Source organism: Selaginella moellendorffii, unplaced genomic scaffold (genome assembly GCF_000143415.4).
Source record: "Selaginella moellendorffii unplaced genomic scaffold, v1.0 SELMOscaffold_27, whole genome shotgun sequence".
Taxonomy (NCBI): domain Eukaryota; kingdom Viridiplantae; phylum Streptophyta; class Lycopodiopsida; order Selaginellales; family Selaginellaceae; genus Selaginella; species Selaginella moellendorffii.
In genome coordinates, this window is record NW_003314288.1 from 1,024,476 (window position 1) to 1,043,436 (window position 18,961).

Here is an 18,961-nt window from a genome sequence, read left to right on the forward strand (position 1 = left end):
TTTCAATAATGTGAAAAAGAAATGCAAGTGCATATTAATATGGTAGATGGTATACTATTACCAAAAAGAGTTTGGGATAGTTTCCATCGAACTAGACTACTTATTTCCAACTTACTTGAAACATCAACAAAAGAAGAGATTGAGATTCCACTATAATCCCACCATAAAGTTATGTTGTGTAGAGCATCTTGAGGGTCTATAACAATAACTAGTCCCTCAGCCACAACTGCATATATAGCATCCACTATCTTCAGAAGAGCTTTATACCATATACTACAAGCATTTATATCTATAGAAGACCAACCAAAATTAGGGATATTCTTGCCTTCGAAAATATTTTTATTCTCTATCTTCTATGGAATAACATCTTCATCATTATTCCTCTGTGTTCCAATTGTATTTCCCTAAGAGATTTTGGTAGGAAACATCTCTATTGGAGACATTAGTTGATTCTACTTCTATATAGAAAACCCACTAACATCCAAGTCACCTGTAAGGGGGGAGTAATTCGAGTTAAACACCTTAATAATGCAAAGAAAAACACATCTAACTTTTAAAGAAGCACAGTGACAAATGCATATAGCATCTAAAGATTCTATTCTTCCCTTTGCAATTGATTCTCCATTATCTGAAACAATCTCTATTACATCTCCTTCAACAAATTGAGAAAAACAAAGAAAATTACAAATATCAAAACACAAATAGAAGGAAAAAAGTACAAAAGAAAGACAAGCAAATAGAAAATTAAAAAACAAAGCTCCTTTTGTGAATATGAGAAAACAAAACATGAAAATATGTAGTGAAAATAATAAAAATGCATAAAATAAGAACACACAAAGTCAAAGAATTTCTAGCACGCACTTGCATGCTAAAGACCTAATTTAATGTATTGATGAAAGAATATGAGCTCACAATAAACCAAAGTCAAATTAAGAGAGAAACAGATTGGTAAGTGCAATGACCAGAGAAATGGGGGTTACTTAACTTTGAACAAACATGGTCTCACACTCATTTTTCAAAAATGTAAAGATTTTTAACACTCTCTCTCTCATGGTCTTTTGTTTTTTTAAGCTAGCATGTGGGCTCATGCCTAGCCAAACTCAAATTTAAGTTTCTCCAAAGAAGCTTGAGATTTCTTGGAGTGCACTTGTACACTTATAGACCAGTTTTGGATGACTCTCTCTTGTAAATATTTGTTCTTTTGTTTTGAGATTTCTAGGCATGCACTCTCATGCCTATAGACAAGTATGGGATGACTCTCTTGTAAATACACTACACTATCATATGGTCTCACGCCAAGCAATACTAAAATACGAATGTATATTCTTTATAATAATGGAAACCATATGTTTTGAGGAAAGAAAAACTTACCATGCCCATAAACAAACCAAAACAGTGTGGGAGAGATATGTGCTTAGGATGAGAGGAAGGAAAAATCCCTCCTAAGATATGATCAATGAACCAGTAGTGGTGAACCCTAGAGAACCCAAATAATAAAACCTAGGCTAAGAGGGGGAAAATTTGAAATGCAAGCTTGACAAAGAATTTGAAATGCAAGGGTAGTATTATGATACTAATAGCTTGTATCAGTTTTGTTTGAATTTAGGCTATTTAATGTTGTCATATAGTTCTCCATAAAAAAGATTTTTCAAAAAATGAGATAACTAGAAATGTTTTTAGTATTTATCGAAATTTTGTTTACAAGATTATATAATGAGAATTATGGCTTGAAATTTATTATTGAAGAGGAGCGCAGTGCTGCTGCTGAGATTCACAACAGCAGCATTGGATCTTGCATTGCTGGCTATAGCAAACCCACTGCACTTCACACTAATCCTCCATGGAACACCATGGACTCATATGCAAGAGGCGGAGGACTATGCTCCTCATCAGCTAGATTTCTGAAGACTCTCCTATGCCCAATCCTCTGTGCGTCCCGCTCTCCATCCATGGGGGGGGGGGGGGGGGGGGGGGGGCCCCCCCCCCCCGGGGGGGAAAAAAAAAAACAATTTTGGGGCCCCCCCCCCAAAAAAGGAAAAAAAACACCCTAAACCCCCCCAAAAAATTTCCCCCCCCCCCCAAAAGGGAGGGGCCCCCCCCCAAGGGGGGGGGGGGGGGGCGGCTCACGGCATGGCTGGATATCAATGATCGATGTTTGGGTCAACACATCAAAACAGTGAAGAATCAAGTCTGAACTGCTCTGAAGATATTCTCCAGCATCACATAAGGCAATGCATCACTCACAAGGCTGGACTGGGACGTAAATTCCGCAGCATGCATCCCTCGATTCATCTCCCCATGGTTTTTGCATGCGGTAAGAAACATTGCCCATGCTGGCAAAGGATATTCTCCAGGACATCCTCGGCCTCTTTCAATCGCCCTAGTCGTCTGAGAGCATCAACAATGCAGGTGTAGTGGTCTTGCAAAGGATCCAATCCATTGTCAAAGCTCATTGCCATGAAGTAGCTCACTGCTTCCTGACGAGCCCCAGATGGCTACACGCTGTCAAAACGATGGCAAACGCTGCCTTGTCGGGGTCAAAGCCGTGAAGAAACATCGTCCAAAAGAGCTGGATCGCAGAATACGCATGGCCGGTCTGGGCATATGCTGCTAGCATCGTGTTCCAGGAGAGCAAATTCCAAGTTGGTATTCTATCAAACGTCTTCTTTGCCTCACAAATATTTGCATCTATAGTTGTATACCACGAGAATTGTGTTCCATGAATAGGTATGCCAGCAGCAACACAAAGAAAATGCATTGTATAGAGTCTTTGAAACGACCTCTCTGGGCATACATAGCATTCAATTAGGTACATCAAACAAGATCTCTGTGTGGCATTGCTTCAAAAAATTTCTTTCCTTGATCAGTGTCACCGTTTTGCACGTGTGACTTGATCATAATCGTCCACAAAAGTATGCTGTGCAGAGGCATCCTATCAAACAAACTCTTGGCTTGAATCCAATCCCCATTTTGGGCATAGCAGCAGTGCATTGCCCTCTAGAGGATCGTGTTTTGGTGGACAATCTCCTGGAAGACATCCTCCACCTCCTCCACGAATCCATTCTCTGCAAACATGATGAGCATCACCGCACGAGTGATACTGTTCTTCTCGGGCATGGAATCAAACGTGGCCTTTGCATTGCCCACTCGCCACGCTGTGCGAAACCCTGCACGAGGATCGTCCACACTACCACATTCATCTCAGGCATCCGATCCAGCACCTCTCTTGCTCGCCCAATCTCTCCGCCGCGAGCAAATCCCCACAGCAGTGTTGCCCACGTCTTGCAGTTCCTCTCGGACATCGCATCAAACACCACCTTGCTCGATCCAATCCGCCTGCAATCGCCCAGCACCTTGACCATCGCAGTGGAGGAAACTATGTCCCGCACTGCCATTCGATTGAATGCTGCCTTGGCCTCGCCCGGATGCCCACTCTCGGCATATGCGCTCACGAGCACCGTCCACGACACGATGTTCTTGGCCGGCAATGCATCAAAGATCCTTCTCAATTCCTCCAAATGCCCACACCGCGTGTAGACAACCAGCATTTCCATATATAATATCTATACTGATGACTTATGATTAGTAAACAGAAGTCATAAAGGTCAAGTACAAGAGACTTGCTATAATGAAACTTCAAACAATTAAACACTGAATAGAGGAAATTGCTAATCCAAAGTCCACCAAGATCATCACATTTATACTATTTACAACTCCAGCAAAAACAAACATAAACTACTCATCCTCCATTAATTCTATATTGCATGTTATGGAAGAGAGTGGAGGAGAGAGAATAGGAGGACTTTTGTTATTTGTTGGTGATAGAGAAGGAACTCCTATTATCCATAAATGTCAAAAAAGCATAAGAATATTTTTTAGCATATTATTGACATTTGGCAAAAGTTCCAATGTTATGTCCCCATCCATGATATTCCTCATATCATGAACAATAATTGTGTTATGACACGGCATGAAAAGTCACCGATCTAATCTTCCTAAACTAGACTAGGCCTCCTTTTGAAGTTCCTCACACCCAACCACCCCCGAGCTACCTCAAAAGCTCTTTTGCACCACTGCTCCATAGTGAAACCTAGAGTAGGTTAAGGTTTTTACCCTAACATGCCTTCATAAACCCTTGAGCCTCCCTTTGATCAACATTGACCACGTGGTCAAAGCTAACGCCTAACAATTCTTCCCCCCAACAAAGTCCTTGTCCCAAGGATGAGTCCCAAGGATCACCTTTTTTGGGGAACCCTACTCAAGCTCCTAATCCATCTTCCACAACTGTATATAAGGAGGCATTAGGCCCATCGCTTCGAGATAGTATACCTTTCAACTGGCTAACATAAAATATTAGATGAATGTTCACCTTAGTTGGCAGCTACACTTGATAAGCCGCTTTACCAATGTGCTCCAGCACTTCATATGGACCAGCATACCGATTAGAAAGTTTATCAATCTTTCCATTCCGCAAAGGCATTAAGGTGTTCTACTGCTCACTTGACGGAAAGATCCCTTGCACAAAGACGAGATCACTGTAAACGACTAAACTTTCCATTCTACTTTAGTCACTTAACCACACCTCCGACCACTTGGAGGAGTCTCATTCACAACCTCCATAAGTCCAATTCAAGACTTGGGACTTGCTAGCCCCAAAAATGGCATCCATGCCACTCAACCCTTGCACCTGGTCCAACTGCTCCACATGTCTGATCCCATGACCGACACTCAAAGGTATCACCGACATAGCAGCCTATTACGCTAAGGCCATGCCCAATCACCTTTGCCGCACTGGTAGTCCAATACCACTTGTATCACAATCCCGTCTCTCCAAGACTGGGCCATCCGTCCACGAGTGGTCAACCCAGATCCACTCTTTAGCATCCTTAGGATGCCCACTGACAAGGGGAACAGCCTTCCCCAATATCCCTCTGTCAGTCCTCATTAAATCCCTTTTTGCCCTTGGCCGTGTTTGCCAACACTGCCACTGGATCGAGGCCCACAGGTCTGACCACTAAGTCCCATGGTCCTTTGGGACTTCCTCACCACATGCCCGTATCCTTGGCCACCACACCAAAGGACTGCTCCTTTTCCTTTCCACAGTCTGGGACTTGGGGACAACACTTCGGAACACCGTGGCCTTATGCGAGCCACCTGGGTACTCTCCCCGCCTTCCGCCTTTGGGTGCTCTAGCCATGGGCTTAAAGTGAGGTTTCGTTGAGCCACGCTTGGTATCCAAGTAGGTAGTGCCACCTAAACTTGGACTGGGAGCATTGGCCAGTCAATCTCCCGGGGGAACTAGAGCCGGCTCTTGAACACTTCACCAAGCTACCCTGCTTGTCGGTCCGTATTCACTCTAGTCTTGGACTTCCCGTGGTCAGTTCATCACCCAACACTAGGTTTGGCCTTCCTGGGCCAAATTGGCCTTTCCTGGCCAAACTGGCTCCACTGCAGTCCTCCCCATTACTATACTTTTGGAGCTCACCAAACCCCCTAGGGTCTGGGAGACGAACACTTTGGGCTTTCACCCTCTCAGACTCGAACTCGGACTCGGACTCGGACTTGGACTTGGACTTGGGCTCGGGCTCGGTCTCGGCCTTGGCCTCGGTCTCGGTCTCGGTCTCAGTCTTGGTCCCGGTCTCGGTCCTGGTCTCGGTCTCGACCTCGGACTCCATCTCGGGTCCTTCTCGGACTCCATCTTGGATTCCATCTCAGACTCCGTCTCGGTCCATCTCAGACTCCATCTCGGACTCCGTCTCGGTCCATCTCAAACTCCATCTCGGACTCCATCTCGGACTCCATCTCGGACTCCACCTCGGACTCCATCTTGGACTCCATCTCGGTCCATCTCGGACTCCATCTCGGACTCCACCTCAGATTCCATCTTGGACTCCATCTCGGTCCATCTCGGACTCCATCTCGGACTCCATCTCGGACTCCATCTCGGACTCCACCTCGGACTCCACCTCGAACTCCATCTCGGGTCCATCTCAGACTCCATCTCGGACTCCAACTCGGGTCCATCTCGGACTCCATCTCGAACACTTCCACGTGTCATGTGTTGGTCCTTTTGGGTCCCTTTTTGGAACCTCGCTTATTGCTTGCTTTGTGCTTGTTCCTCGAGCACTTTGTTGGGAGTTCCACTCCCGCTCTCGACCTTTCAAGTTAGAGCTTTTAGTCCAAACGTGTTACGCTCGTTTGGCTTTTGCTTCAGCCACTACCACGTGGCACCCTTCCGGCTCCACTTTGAGGCCTAGGGATTTTGTGTTTCACAACTCCACCACCCATAGACAAAGTTCGATGTCGTCATCGAACGGTAAACCTTTTTATAAAGTAACACCCGTAGGTATTACCATTTCCATCCTTGGCACCCAGCCAATATTTATCTATGGTTTGACCCCGAAGGCTCACCATGCCTTATCCATCCTCTAAGGAGCATAGTCTCTCCAACATAGAGACTCCCTCGACCACCTAGGGTGGTTGGCTCCCTTTTATTGGTTTAGTTCTTGCTAAACCCGTTAGAGCCACCCTCTCTAACTCAATTCCACTACTCATTCTCGAGTAGTCTCAGATTCCATTAACATAACCTCTGCACTTTGGAACTTTTAATTTTGACTTCTCCGAGTCAATTTCCTAGGTGTCTCCGACACCTTACGTTGCATATGGTGCAACTCCACTTCCCTATCCTAGGAAGTTCCTCACTTGAGGGTACCATCATCCTCTCTTCGATATCGTGCCACCTTTGGCACTAAGTTCCAGTTATCATAAATGGTGCTAGGGCTGCCCACGGCCCTATTATTTGGCTACCTTACTGCTCCCCCCTTTGGAGCATCCACTTTCGCCAAATCGGAGCGGTTGGGAATCCATCCTTGGGGAAACATTGCCTTTCCCACAATCCGTTAGCACCCAACACATTGGTATTTTCGGCCTAACTTTGCCATTTGGATTCTTTCCCATGATTCTCATGGCTCTTTTCTTAGCCACTAGTTTTTTGCTCCTATCCTTGATTGTTGCACCCAGAAACATAGGATCGCTACCTCCATTTTTGAGGTTTCCTTTCGTTCCATGGCAAACACTTTGCTTTGCCAAGTCCAGAGGGTATTCACCCCTAGTACGTCTCATTAACATTTTCTTCTGTGGGCTCCATCCACGGCCCAACTTTTTGAGACCCTCCCTTAGATCTCTTATAGAGACTACTTTCCTCGGACTTACTATGCCATAGCATTGATATAGCTCATTTCCCTTAGGTGTTGTTCCCACGTGGTCACCTTGACCAAGCCACACCTTTATCAATAGTTCAAATCAACACTTTGAACTAGGAATCATATTCCTTAACCCAAACAAAAACATTATCCTTGTTTAGCCATAAGATCATCTAGTGATCTCATCTTAACCCCTTAATAGGTCTACCAATAGGAACTAGGTCTTCCAGACCCTTCTAAGTTGTTGACTATGACCCCGGGGGCATCCCCCACACTTGGCAGTGCACCCAAGCTAGCCCTTCCGGCCAAGGATCTATAGCAACTGAAACTGGGTGTCCCCATCTCATTCACCACGTCCTTGGTGCCCTTTGCACCAAAGTGTTCAAGTTAGATATGCCGAGCTTTCACTCTAAGCAATCTAACCGTGCATCACGACTCCGAGGCATCCCTCGCTTGGCAGTGTGCCCAAACCAGTCTCCTCACTGAGAGTCCATAATCACCGAAACATGAGTGTCCTCATATTCCAAACCATCACCACGCCCTAGTGATTTGGGACTCAAACCCAAGCACTAGAGGGTTGGGACTCAAACCCAACCTCCGTATATGCATCTACGGATGGCATCACCTAGGATGCCTGGCGTGACTCCCCACGCCGGTGCACTAACATTTACTTAAAGCACACTATAGATCACAGCTTAGAAACCTAGTTCCTCCGCACTGCCAAGTCCTCTCACTTGGCATGTTTGTGATTCTGCATGGACTCCTCCATGCTCGGCCCCATGGGCCACCCCTTTGGAGTTGGCTCCTTCAACTAGGGTATTCGTTCCCCCCCAACTTGCCAATCTCACTTAGCAAGTCATCCGGCCACCATAACATGGTTCATGCATAAGCGTGAAAGTCCTTAACCATCGACTTTCATTCAAAGCTCTCTCTTTGAACACTCAGGAACTACTTCCCCAACCTTGATAGCCTCGCCTCATGGCCAACTTCAAGACCACGCTTCTGCTGTGCCACTCTGATTTTGCGCGCTCTAGCAACCATTTACACTTGGCCTTTCTAAGTACTAAGCTACCTAGAATCGTCTTTGGGAACTTGAAGGAACTCTGTCCCTTAGCTTGCTAAGGCCTCTCCTTTCGCAAGCTTTCCAATTGCCATATGGTCTAGCATGGACAATTCCATGCTTTAAACTCTTCATGGCACCACAGTTACTAGTAACAACATACTCGAGCGCCCACTTGATTCTCCACTCCCAACTGACATAACCACCCTTGGTTATGCTCTTTGATTCCTATGGTTTGGTTCTATCCCCTTACTACTTGCTTTTGGCCTCACACATTTCCTTCGGTTATTCGCCTCCAAATTAGGAGGATAGCTTTGCACTTTCTATCATGCCTTAGCAAGTATTCTTAAGAATGAACCTACCCTACAGCTTAGGGAGTGGTTCCTCAATCTGGGTATGCTACCTTATAATCCCACACACCAAGATTAACATTGCTACATATGGGCCTTTATATGCCCATCACTAGCCTTGCCAAAATTCCATTTTAGCCTTTATCCAATTCGGATAAATGGACTTCTTCCTTCTTTACAACCTTGGACATTTGGATAACACCTTCTACCCATCATTTATTAGGGATTTAGTTCCTTGGGCCTTATTTATTGCCCTCGCGATATCGAACACCACCTCCGGGTGTTCTAGAGTGTTTGGGTGTCCCAATAATGGCCTCTTTAACAATGAGCATTTCTCTTTTCAACATTGACTTACTATATCGCAACATAAGCAATTTATCCCCACTAAGTGTATATCTAACTTCCTTATGCCATTAAGAAGTCTTGGGTAACTACCTTCTACTAGTTTAACAAATTATCTTGCACCTTTTGCTTAGTTGCCTCATAGTTGTCATGTCTTATAACTCATTGTTGGTGCTTCCACCCCTTCATCATTGTTTTGGTCACCACACTCTACCACATGCCTTCCAGTTTAGGCTATGCTATTTCCATTTCCGTTGGGATTCCCTTTGGTGGGGAATCTTATGAACCCACCAACATAACCTCAAGGTATCACACCTTGGCACATTTGGTGTCTCCACACTATTGACCCCACGAGCCTACCTTTATGACACTACTTATTAGTGTCTAGGTCTTTGCCAAGACTAATATAGTGGTTCCTCATGCTAACTATCCGTTAGCACTGCACCATAATGCTTGCACCCAACTCTGGGCCAAAGTTGCTTTCTTCTGGGAACATCTTTCCCACAACTTTAGTATGACATATTCTGCCATTAATGAGATACCTACTGTTCTCATACTTGGATCTTATGATCCTCCGCATACCTCATGGGGCACCATACACCTCAGTCCAAATGCTTCAACCAATCCCTTAGAATTATTCCTTGACTCTTATTTGAGTCATCTAGCTTTTTGGACTTTATCATCCGACGACCGGTGAGGTCCTACCTTTGAGGGGCTAGCTCGCTGGAATACAACTTCTTGTATTCAGGTCCTACTCACAAGGACCATCTTTGCAAGTGTAACTTCGACACTTGATTTGTTCTCTTGGGGCAACCTTTTGCCCCTTAGGACCACTTGTCCATGTGATGAAAATACTAATTCATCCTCTTAGTACACCCCCAACTCCTTGGGTTGTTCCAGCATTTATTAGAAGTAGCCCTAGCTACCATTTCGAGGACTTGTGTCCTCTTCAATATTTGACCTCCCATAGTCATCAATTACGGTCTCAAAGTTATGAGCATTAGCCTCAACTATATGAGGGTAATCTTGTGACTCCTTTATAAGCTCTATTTCGTTAAAGTGGGAATTGTCATTATCCCACTTGTAAAATAAGGTTTCCAAACCTTTATATAGTATATAAATATAACAAAATTCAACTGCATTGAGGCACATGCCATTTTATTTTAAACAAGGAAATGTCTACTCAATCACTTCTCCTCCCCCTACCACTGCTTCACCTCTCTCTTCTCCTTGTTATCGTCGTCCAATTTCTTTCCATCCTTTTAATATTGGCTCAGTTGCTCCGAGTCTAGGTGGAGCCCAAGTCCCCATTCAATCTTTACTTTCCCATTATTAATAAAACAACTTCGTAGACTTCTAATAACATGCTGTAACACTTCTAGTATAATGCAAATCCTCTCAAAGAATTGTCTTTTAATATTAATACAATGGCATGGAACCCCATGCCATAATAAGTTACATTTTTAAATAAATACATGCCATCTCAGACTGTTATTTTTTGCCTCCAACACCTATACAATAATCTTGGAATTTCATCACTCTCCACACTATCAGGATTTAAACCCAATAGTAATGCCATCTCTTCTCTAATACGTCCACGCTCATGTTCAGTGGTCGAAGAACCCATCCAGTTGAGCAGATTATGGAGATGCGGATAGTGCTTGGCTAGACAATATACATGCCATAAATGATGACTGGTGTTTGTCCGATCAAATGGCTTCTGATATACCGTTCCATCTGCCATTTGGTTGATTTCTGCAGCCACCTCCTGGACTGGCCGGTTCTCTATCACCATCGCTCCAAGCCGTTTTGCAAGGTCCCCCAGAACATATGGTTTCTTCTCCCTAGTTTCCATACTGCAAGAGATGGGGTGCACTGCATATGTGTGCGTGTTCGCTGCAGTTTTAATCGGCGAGTCATCGATGATGAGGATTTCACTTGAGCTAGCAGTCCGGTTCATCACTACAGCCTCTGGCTTGACGAAGATGGGCTTGCTACCCCTCACATGGACCATAGTCAAGCAATCCTCCTGCGTTAGGAGAAAGTCAAATGGTAATATTACTCGCGTCTGATCGTGCATCATCTGTAGCAACGTTAATGCATTGTGGCGCATCATGGATGTCCAAACTCCCAATTGCAAATTGAACCCGGCCCTCTGTTTTAAGTGTCGCATGGTCATTATTAGATCCCGCAGTTTCTCCCGTGTGATTAATGTGAATCTGTCTCTTTTGACCAACTTGCGACCGCAGGCTTTGGAGGGTGCAATGACATTCGAGGACGAGCCATGCTCATGGGAGAAAAGGACACCGTTCAGATCAAAAACGATACAGTACCTTCGCCGTGACTCTGAAATTAAATGCGTCAGCATAAAAAATGGTACAAGTCAATTTTACCATCTACAATATTAGCGAATGTTGCTCCCGATGGTCGTTGAGAGGGTTTTGGTCGAGGAAACGTGAAGGGCGGAAATACTCTCCTCTGCAATGTGGGGTCAATCGCATCCGATGGCGTGTGGGCACATGCCATTTCAGTTGTAGACTCTGGTACAACTGGCTCAACAGTGGCATGGGGTGGTTCCGATGGCGTGTGATCACACGCCATTTCAGCTGGTGCCTCCGTTGGCAAAGTGGACATGACCGAACAGGCAGCAGGGGCGGTGTAGGGAGGTTCCAACAGCGCGTAGTCAGATGATTGGGCACACGTTGGGTCCGTTGGAAATGAGGATACGACCGGCTCGGCGGCTGGGGCGGCCTCATGTGGGTCCAATGGCGCCTGGTCACCGTCAGTTGGATACGTGGACAAGATTGACTCAGTGGTATGGGCAGCATCAAGTGGAGCGTGGTCAGCTTGCTTGGCGTTGATATGGATAGTAGCCTCCACCAGCTCTGATGACTCTTGCAGCCAAGTAGAGTCCACTGGCGGATCCATATGCATGTCCAAATATCTCCCTTTGATTGAGATGGTATCCTCCCGTGCTACTAAAAACAAACTCATTAGCACATTGAATCGACTATACTGTATTTACCATCAACTGCTATTGAGGAACTAGGACCGATATCACTTGGGCGCACTGCTGATTCTGAAGGATTGGACATACGTTTCGACCCTTGCTTGGCACTATCCTTCCTCGACACTAAAGGCTAGAGTTTGTAAATTCAACTGAATAATCTCTACTTACCATTTGCTCTGCGACCTACATGGACAATGTTAGAAATGGTAAAAGGTTAGGAATGGATGTACTATTATTTACCTGATGGTTTGTCTTGTATGACCTTCCTCCGCTGCTCTTTGGCCACCTCAGGCTGGCCATCGTCGTCATCATCGTCGTCGTCGTTATTGTGATCGTCACCATTGTGAGGACCATCCAAGTCCTCTTCGTCCTCCTCTTCTTCGTCCTCCTCTTCTTTGTCCTCCTCTTCGTCCTTCTGCTCTTCTTGCTCATTATCTTTCTCTGGCTCCTCATCCCCCTCCTGCATTTCTTCCATAGGCTGCTCAGGCTGGATGGCTTGTTCTTCCAGGACCATCTTGGGAAAATCATCTGGCCGAGTCTCCATCTCAAAATACAAGACATCCATAGCCTGTTTTAGTGCGTGACCTAGGACCGTATCCTCACCCGACTGTCTTAACATGGTTTCTGCACGTTCTTGCACCCTTCGAAGACGACGAGATGAGAAAAACGTGGCCCTGACTTGAAAAGCTTCCCTCATCCATTGTACCTCTCCATTGAGATTGGGGAAGGGGAGTCTGCCATAGGAATCTGAGTCATGAGGTGGTGACTGCCTGCTTTCACTCAGCCCTTGATCTGCAATGAATGGCATGAGCACACACGCCATAACCGCGAGGCATTACCTATCATCTTTTCGTTGCCCTTCTTCCTTTTCGAATCAAACGCCTCTGATCTCAACGACTGTCCAACGTGCTTTTGCTTTTTATGACCACTGTCAGTTTGAGCTTGGCTGGTGCTTGCCTGTTTTGCCTTTGAAGAAGTTTCTCCTGCAAGGAATGGCATGAGACCACACGCCATTGCAAATATAATTTGTACCTCCTTTTTTCCTATTGCTTGTCTGTTTGTCCTTCTTCGATGCGCCACCAGTGCGCTTTTCAGTCCTCGTGTCTGAATATTCACAACGATCTATAATCAAAATGGCGTGAGGCCTCACGTGACCTTACCTTGTGCAGGTTGTGAGCTCGGCCCAACATGGGTATCTTCAACAGTAGCTGTTAACGCCGTTTCAGCATCTGGGGGTGGCCACGCTCCTGCATACAGAGCTTGTGAGATAACATTTAAACTTAAAGTGTGTACTCACCAGGTTCGCAGAGAAGATACTGTTTTTCTTTGGCAACTGTAATTATATGCTCCATTAAAGTCACCTCTTCAATGAAGTTTGTCACCGCAACACACGGGACACCCTTGAGTATTGCGGCTCGAAAGAATAGTCTGCCGCAGTTGTACTCGACAACGCATTTGCCCTTGGAGTCGGAAGCAGGTGACCCACCCGCTATTGCGTTGAAGACCCAGCTGAGCATTTCCCATGCTGCACCTGGAGCTTTCTTTGGATTCGAAAGCTCCATAGCCGTCTTCAGTTCCTCAGGCACAGGTAAATTGACCTCCCTCAGATCAATTCGATTGGCCTTGTCGAACGAAGCTGGGAAGTCACTCCAGTCCCACTCTGCTGCAGGACCAATAACAAGGGCGAGTGTGAAGATGTGGACATTCGTCGGTATCTTCTTCTTAGCCATTATCCCATGGATCTCCCGCATCTCCTTGCCTTTCAACCGAGCCTTCACCTCGTTCAAGGCCTTCCAGAACTTGTGATAGGATTCGGAGTCGTAGATCATATAGTGGACTGAAGATTCCACCTCCGCAAGTCCCACCATTAAGTCAATGATGGAGCTGACTTCGTCTGCATGAGTGATCTCCTCGTTTGTGAAGTCCATCACACAAAAGATGTTCTTGACCTGCTCATCTCCACGGGAAACGATGCTCCTCCACCTTTGATCCTCATCCGAATTCAAGTATACCCGGTAAGGTTCTCGATAGGCCTCTGCTGCGGGGTCGAGCTGTTTCTGAAGCCGGCGGTCGACATCAATCTTAATGAAATTTGGATACTGATCCAACTTCTCAGCTTTACTTTTTGTGGCATCCCGCAGCAGATCGATGAACTTGGGGGCCCCCTTCATGTACTCGTCGATGTCTTCATTTGACAACTCCAGCGCTTCCATCATCTCTTGCGTGGTGTCGATGCTCACCCTCTCCACGGCCACTTGCTCGAAGATCCAATCCTTCAATAGCGCACGAGCTCTCAGAGTCGTGCACAAGTCCTCGTATGTCACAATATGGCCGGGAGTCATTTTGGTCTTGTTGAAGACTACCTCACCACGTAGAAGAGCATTAGCCACTGTCAGAAGGTCGTCGTCGTCTAGAGACCGCGAGAAACGCAAGGCGTTGAGCTTCAAATCATTGGGCTTCCGGCCGTCCTCCACACCCATTGAGTTTGGCAACTCCCCGTCATGGTACCTCCTCAGCACATCTACCCATTTGTCAAAAACAACTTTTGTCGCGAGTAGAATGTTATGGATGCTGAGTGTGTCATTGACCCCCAGTGTTTTCGAGAGAAGACTCGAGAATTCCTGCAATGGAAATGGCGTGAGGCCACATGCTATGCCACATGCAACGAGGCTTACCTGCCAGGCGCTAGTTGCTAGTGCACGTCCTTGTCCTGGTTTTTGTGGCTTCTTCAGTTGAACCCAGAGCTTCCGTGTTCGTGCCAATGTCTCGTGCAGACCCGATTTGTAGCACGTTTCTTGCTTGACATTCTGCACGTGGGAGATGTATATGATAGATCGGAGGGGCGAGTTGCCTTTTATCAGGCGGACAACTCTTGTCTTGAAGACTTTCTTCACCTCCTCGCCCACCATAATATCCACAACTATCTCTTGCATCGCCAAGCTAGAATGCTGCCCGGAGACGGCATAGAACCGGATGTTCTGATTGTCCAACACCTTCCTATTGATCAAGTCTGGAAACCTCGTCTCGCCCTTCATTGTTCGGTAGTAGGGGATCATGTCTGCGATGTCGGGTGTTACTGGACTTGCCAGCATCTTCTGCTTCAGTTTCTCCACCCACTCATCAGATACTAGCCTGTGGTTGTATTTGCTTTGGATGTCGATACGGATCACGTTGATTGTATATACTTTGTTGGAATAGTAACAAGTATTATTATCTGCGACGATTTTTGCTGCCTCTTCTTGCTCTTTCTGCTCTTTGCGGCTCTTCTTTTTGGTGGGTGTAGTGTTCGAACCCGAGGCAATGGCATCACTGAGTAGCTTCTTTTTTGGAGCAGGAGAGTCGGACGTCGGCTTGAGCTTGACCACCCTTTTCTGCTTTGAGGTAGTTTCCAGATCGACCCCCTTCCCCTTTGCTTCGCGAACTGGAGTCACTCTCAACGGCTCAATGTTGGAATATAGTTTTTGAACATCGCCGTAGGTGAGGTCCGTGGATTCCATGTTATCTTCATAGACCCGCAGCGTCTTTGAAATTGTGGGCCTCCTGGACAACCTCTCCCTAGCTCCCTCTAGGAATTCCTCATAGCCGCTGCCCCCCTCCGGGAAGCCGCTAGGATGTGCAAGGTGGATCTTGAAGGCAGACGCTGTCTCTACCATAAGTGCCAGTCCATATTCTTGCATGGAACTGCATGGAGTGTCTGTCACTTGGATGAGGATCCCCATGCATTCTTTTCTCCCACCATCTGTGTTGTACAGCCTCAGATCCTCGCCTTCCATCCCGAAAGTCCAACTGGTGAGCTCCTCCCCCTTCTCTGCATCCACATTGACAGTGGCTGGAAGAAGAACGCAATTCCTCGCCTGTTCAGAAATGCACAACAATTAGAGCTGACAGATGAAAAGCTAGTAGCTGGAAATAACGTGAGGCCACACGCCATTCACCACTGCATCAGATGTCTTGAGGCTGCATCCTAAGATGGCGTGAGGCTACACGCCATCTGTAACCGGACTGCACTCGAGAGCCCAATCGGTGCATGCCAATGTTGCTACTGAATGGCATGTGGCCTCATGCCATTTTCTACTTGGCCTAAAAGACTTACCATTTGAAGCCGAATGGAGGCGTGACAACCGGACTCGCTGGCGAATGTGCACTGTGTGTGCAGCGGATCGTAGCAGCAAGGCTACTCTGCCACTTACAGTTGGAGAGTGGCACTGAAATCTCCCGGGACGCCAAGTGGGCTGCGTGTGGGTGGCGGAATGGGCGGCGGAGTTGGCGGCGAAGTTACAAACTGGGTGTGTCTTGAAGTGGACGCCGATGCACACGAGCGCGATGCGAGCGCGAGTGTGATGCAAGCGCGAGTGGACGCCGATGCACACGAGAAACCTGTAGAGAAGTGGGAGCGCGAGTGGGAGCGCGATGCGAGCGCGAGTGTGCGAGCGCGAGTACGAAGCAAAATGCAAAACCTAACCTCACACGCGCGAAATGTCATGACGGTTGGTAATCCCGCCACGTCATCATTCCTCGGACTTGGGCGCCACCATTAATTTCTGGATCGCCGCGCGCATGCGTGAAATCCAAAAGAAATCCGCAACGTCATCATTCCTCGGACTGCATGCACGCGAAATCCAAAAGAAAGATCATGATTGGGATATCATTTAATACCCTCGCTATATTTATACCATGCATGATTGGATATTCCAAAGCATCTTGTATTTCCAAAAATGCCAGATGTTCAGCTAAATAAATTGTCAGAGGATTTGATGTGACGTTCAAGCGTGTGGGCTCATGCAATTTTAATCCCAAAAAATGCACCAAAAAATGCTCGGCGTCATCTGGCGTTATCTCTTGAATGGCGTGGGGCCACATGCCATTTTCAGGAGCACATAGGAGTATATTCCTAGAATATTCTAACACGCGCGAGATTGTTTTGAGTTTCCTGGAGATCCAACCGTTAGATTGCAACTAGATTTTACAGAATGGTATACAATGTCCTTCTTGATGACCCTGCAAAGAAGCATCTCGATCAGACACCACATGAGACCACACGAGCCTTACAATGTTTCAGGGGCATTTGCCATAGATCCGACCGTTATTTTGCTCCAAGATTCTACAGTTTGGTGTGCATTGACCTTTCCATCGACACTGCAAAGGGACATCACAATCAGATGCGGGATCACAAGAAACCAACTTCACTAACTCTGGTTTCACCAAGATCTACATAAGGAGTTATGAAATGAAAGGACCCTCTCTATTGAAATGTGTTTATGGTCCTAGGGGCATTGTGACATATCAAAGGATTTTGCATCAAGTTCTGTATTTGCATATTTATCAAGCTACTGAATTGCTAAACCCTAAACCCTAAACCCTAACCCTAAACATGTGGCAAATGCTACGTGAAGAAAGATGCCCTTTCTGGGCAAATGCTGTAAGAGGCAGATTCCGAGCAGATGTATCTCAGGCCAGCGAAGGGGACAAATGAAAGCTAGCTATAAACATGACGGGATGCAAATAGATTACTAGGCTGGTCCTGCGAAAATCAAAAACCATAATTGAAAACATTGAAAATGCAAAAAGAAAGGTTTATAATATTTTTGATTTTTAAGCAACCAAATGAATGTAAGTAGGGCATGTGTTTGTAAGTTTAAAAATGCCTCAACCACTTAAATTCCCAAGTAAATAAAGCTGTTTCTATTTTTGGTACAGGTAAACTTTATAGCGTGTGGGCTCATGCAATTTTGAACCCAAAAATGCACCAAAAAATGCTCGACTAGCATTATTCTTTGAATGGCGTGTGGCCTTATATTGCCATAAATGGACGTACACACACAGCATAATTATTCCTTTACACGGCGAATAATCTTGGCGCGGATCGCTGACATGGCATGGCAAAGTTCGAATCACTGACATGGCACAGCTGGATCGAGGCAAGGACATGATGTGACAAAGTTCAACCTCCGACAGCAAAGTCTAGAAGCTACTCAGTTTGAAATTTGTCAAAGGAATCATAAGATCTGGTTTGTCAGAGGATTTGATGTGACGTTCAAGCGTGTGTTATTTTTGAATTCTCGAACTCATTCCTAGGTCTATCATTTTTGTGCGCCGTGTTCTTGGTTCCGCTGAGCGCTGTGAGCGCTGCTTGTGTAAGCGGCATTGTGAGCTGTGATTTATGCGTCTACAAGCGGTTGCGGCATTGCGAGTGCCATTGCGAGCGGCAGTTTATGCGAGTGGCAGTTTGTGCGAGCGGCGCTACGAGTAGTTGCGGTGTTGCGAGCGGCACTGTCTTTGGTGTGGCTACCGCTTCCTCTTGATATTCGGCACTTGTGCTTCCTGGTATGTTCACCATGGAATGGTTTAGGACCACATTTAGAAATGGCATGAGGCCACATGCCATCTTGGGCCCTTGCAATTTCATGGCTAGCGTATTGTCATGTATGTTTTTACTTGCCTGCAGCTGTGTGTATATCAAGATGGCATGAGGCCTCATGCCAATTTTGTGAATGCGAAATTTCACGTGGGTGTCAATAGCATGTTTGAATAATGGCATGTGGCCTCATGCTATTTGGTATGTTATGATTTAGGCCATTCTCCAATCATTTTTTGTATGGTCTTAACTTCTTTTCTGCACTTTCAGAATGGCCTTCAGGGTTGGGGAAAAGGTCTACATTTTGAATGGTGGGAAGAGAGTTGCAAAAGGGACCCTTGTGTCTATGGATCGGAACTTTGTTATACACTGTCAAAGGCTTGGGGAAGGCAATGCTGCTGTATCAGTAGAGACTGTCTTCGATGGGAATGTGGTCGCTATTGAACGAGGAGAGATGGTCGTCGGGGTAAATGTTGTTGTTGCCTTGAAAAGTCTGCAGAAGAAAGCAGATGTTGGGGACAGCGCAAGTGCGACGCATGTTCCCTCCGTGGATCTTAAGAACCGTGCTACATGGAATCAGGCAAAGGTGTTTCTAAACAACCCCGAGGGGGAGGTGGTAGCTGAGGGCTTAGCCACAGTTGT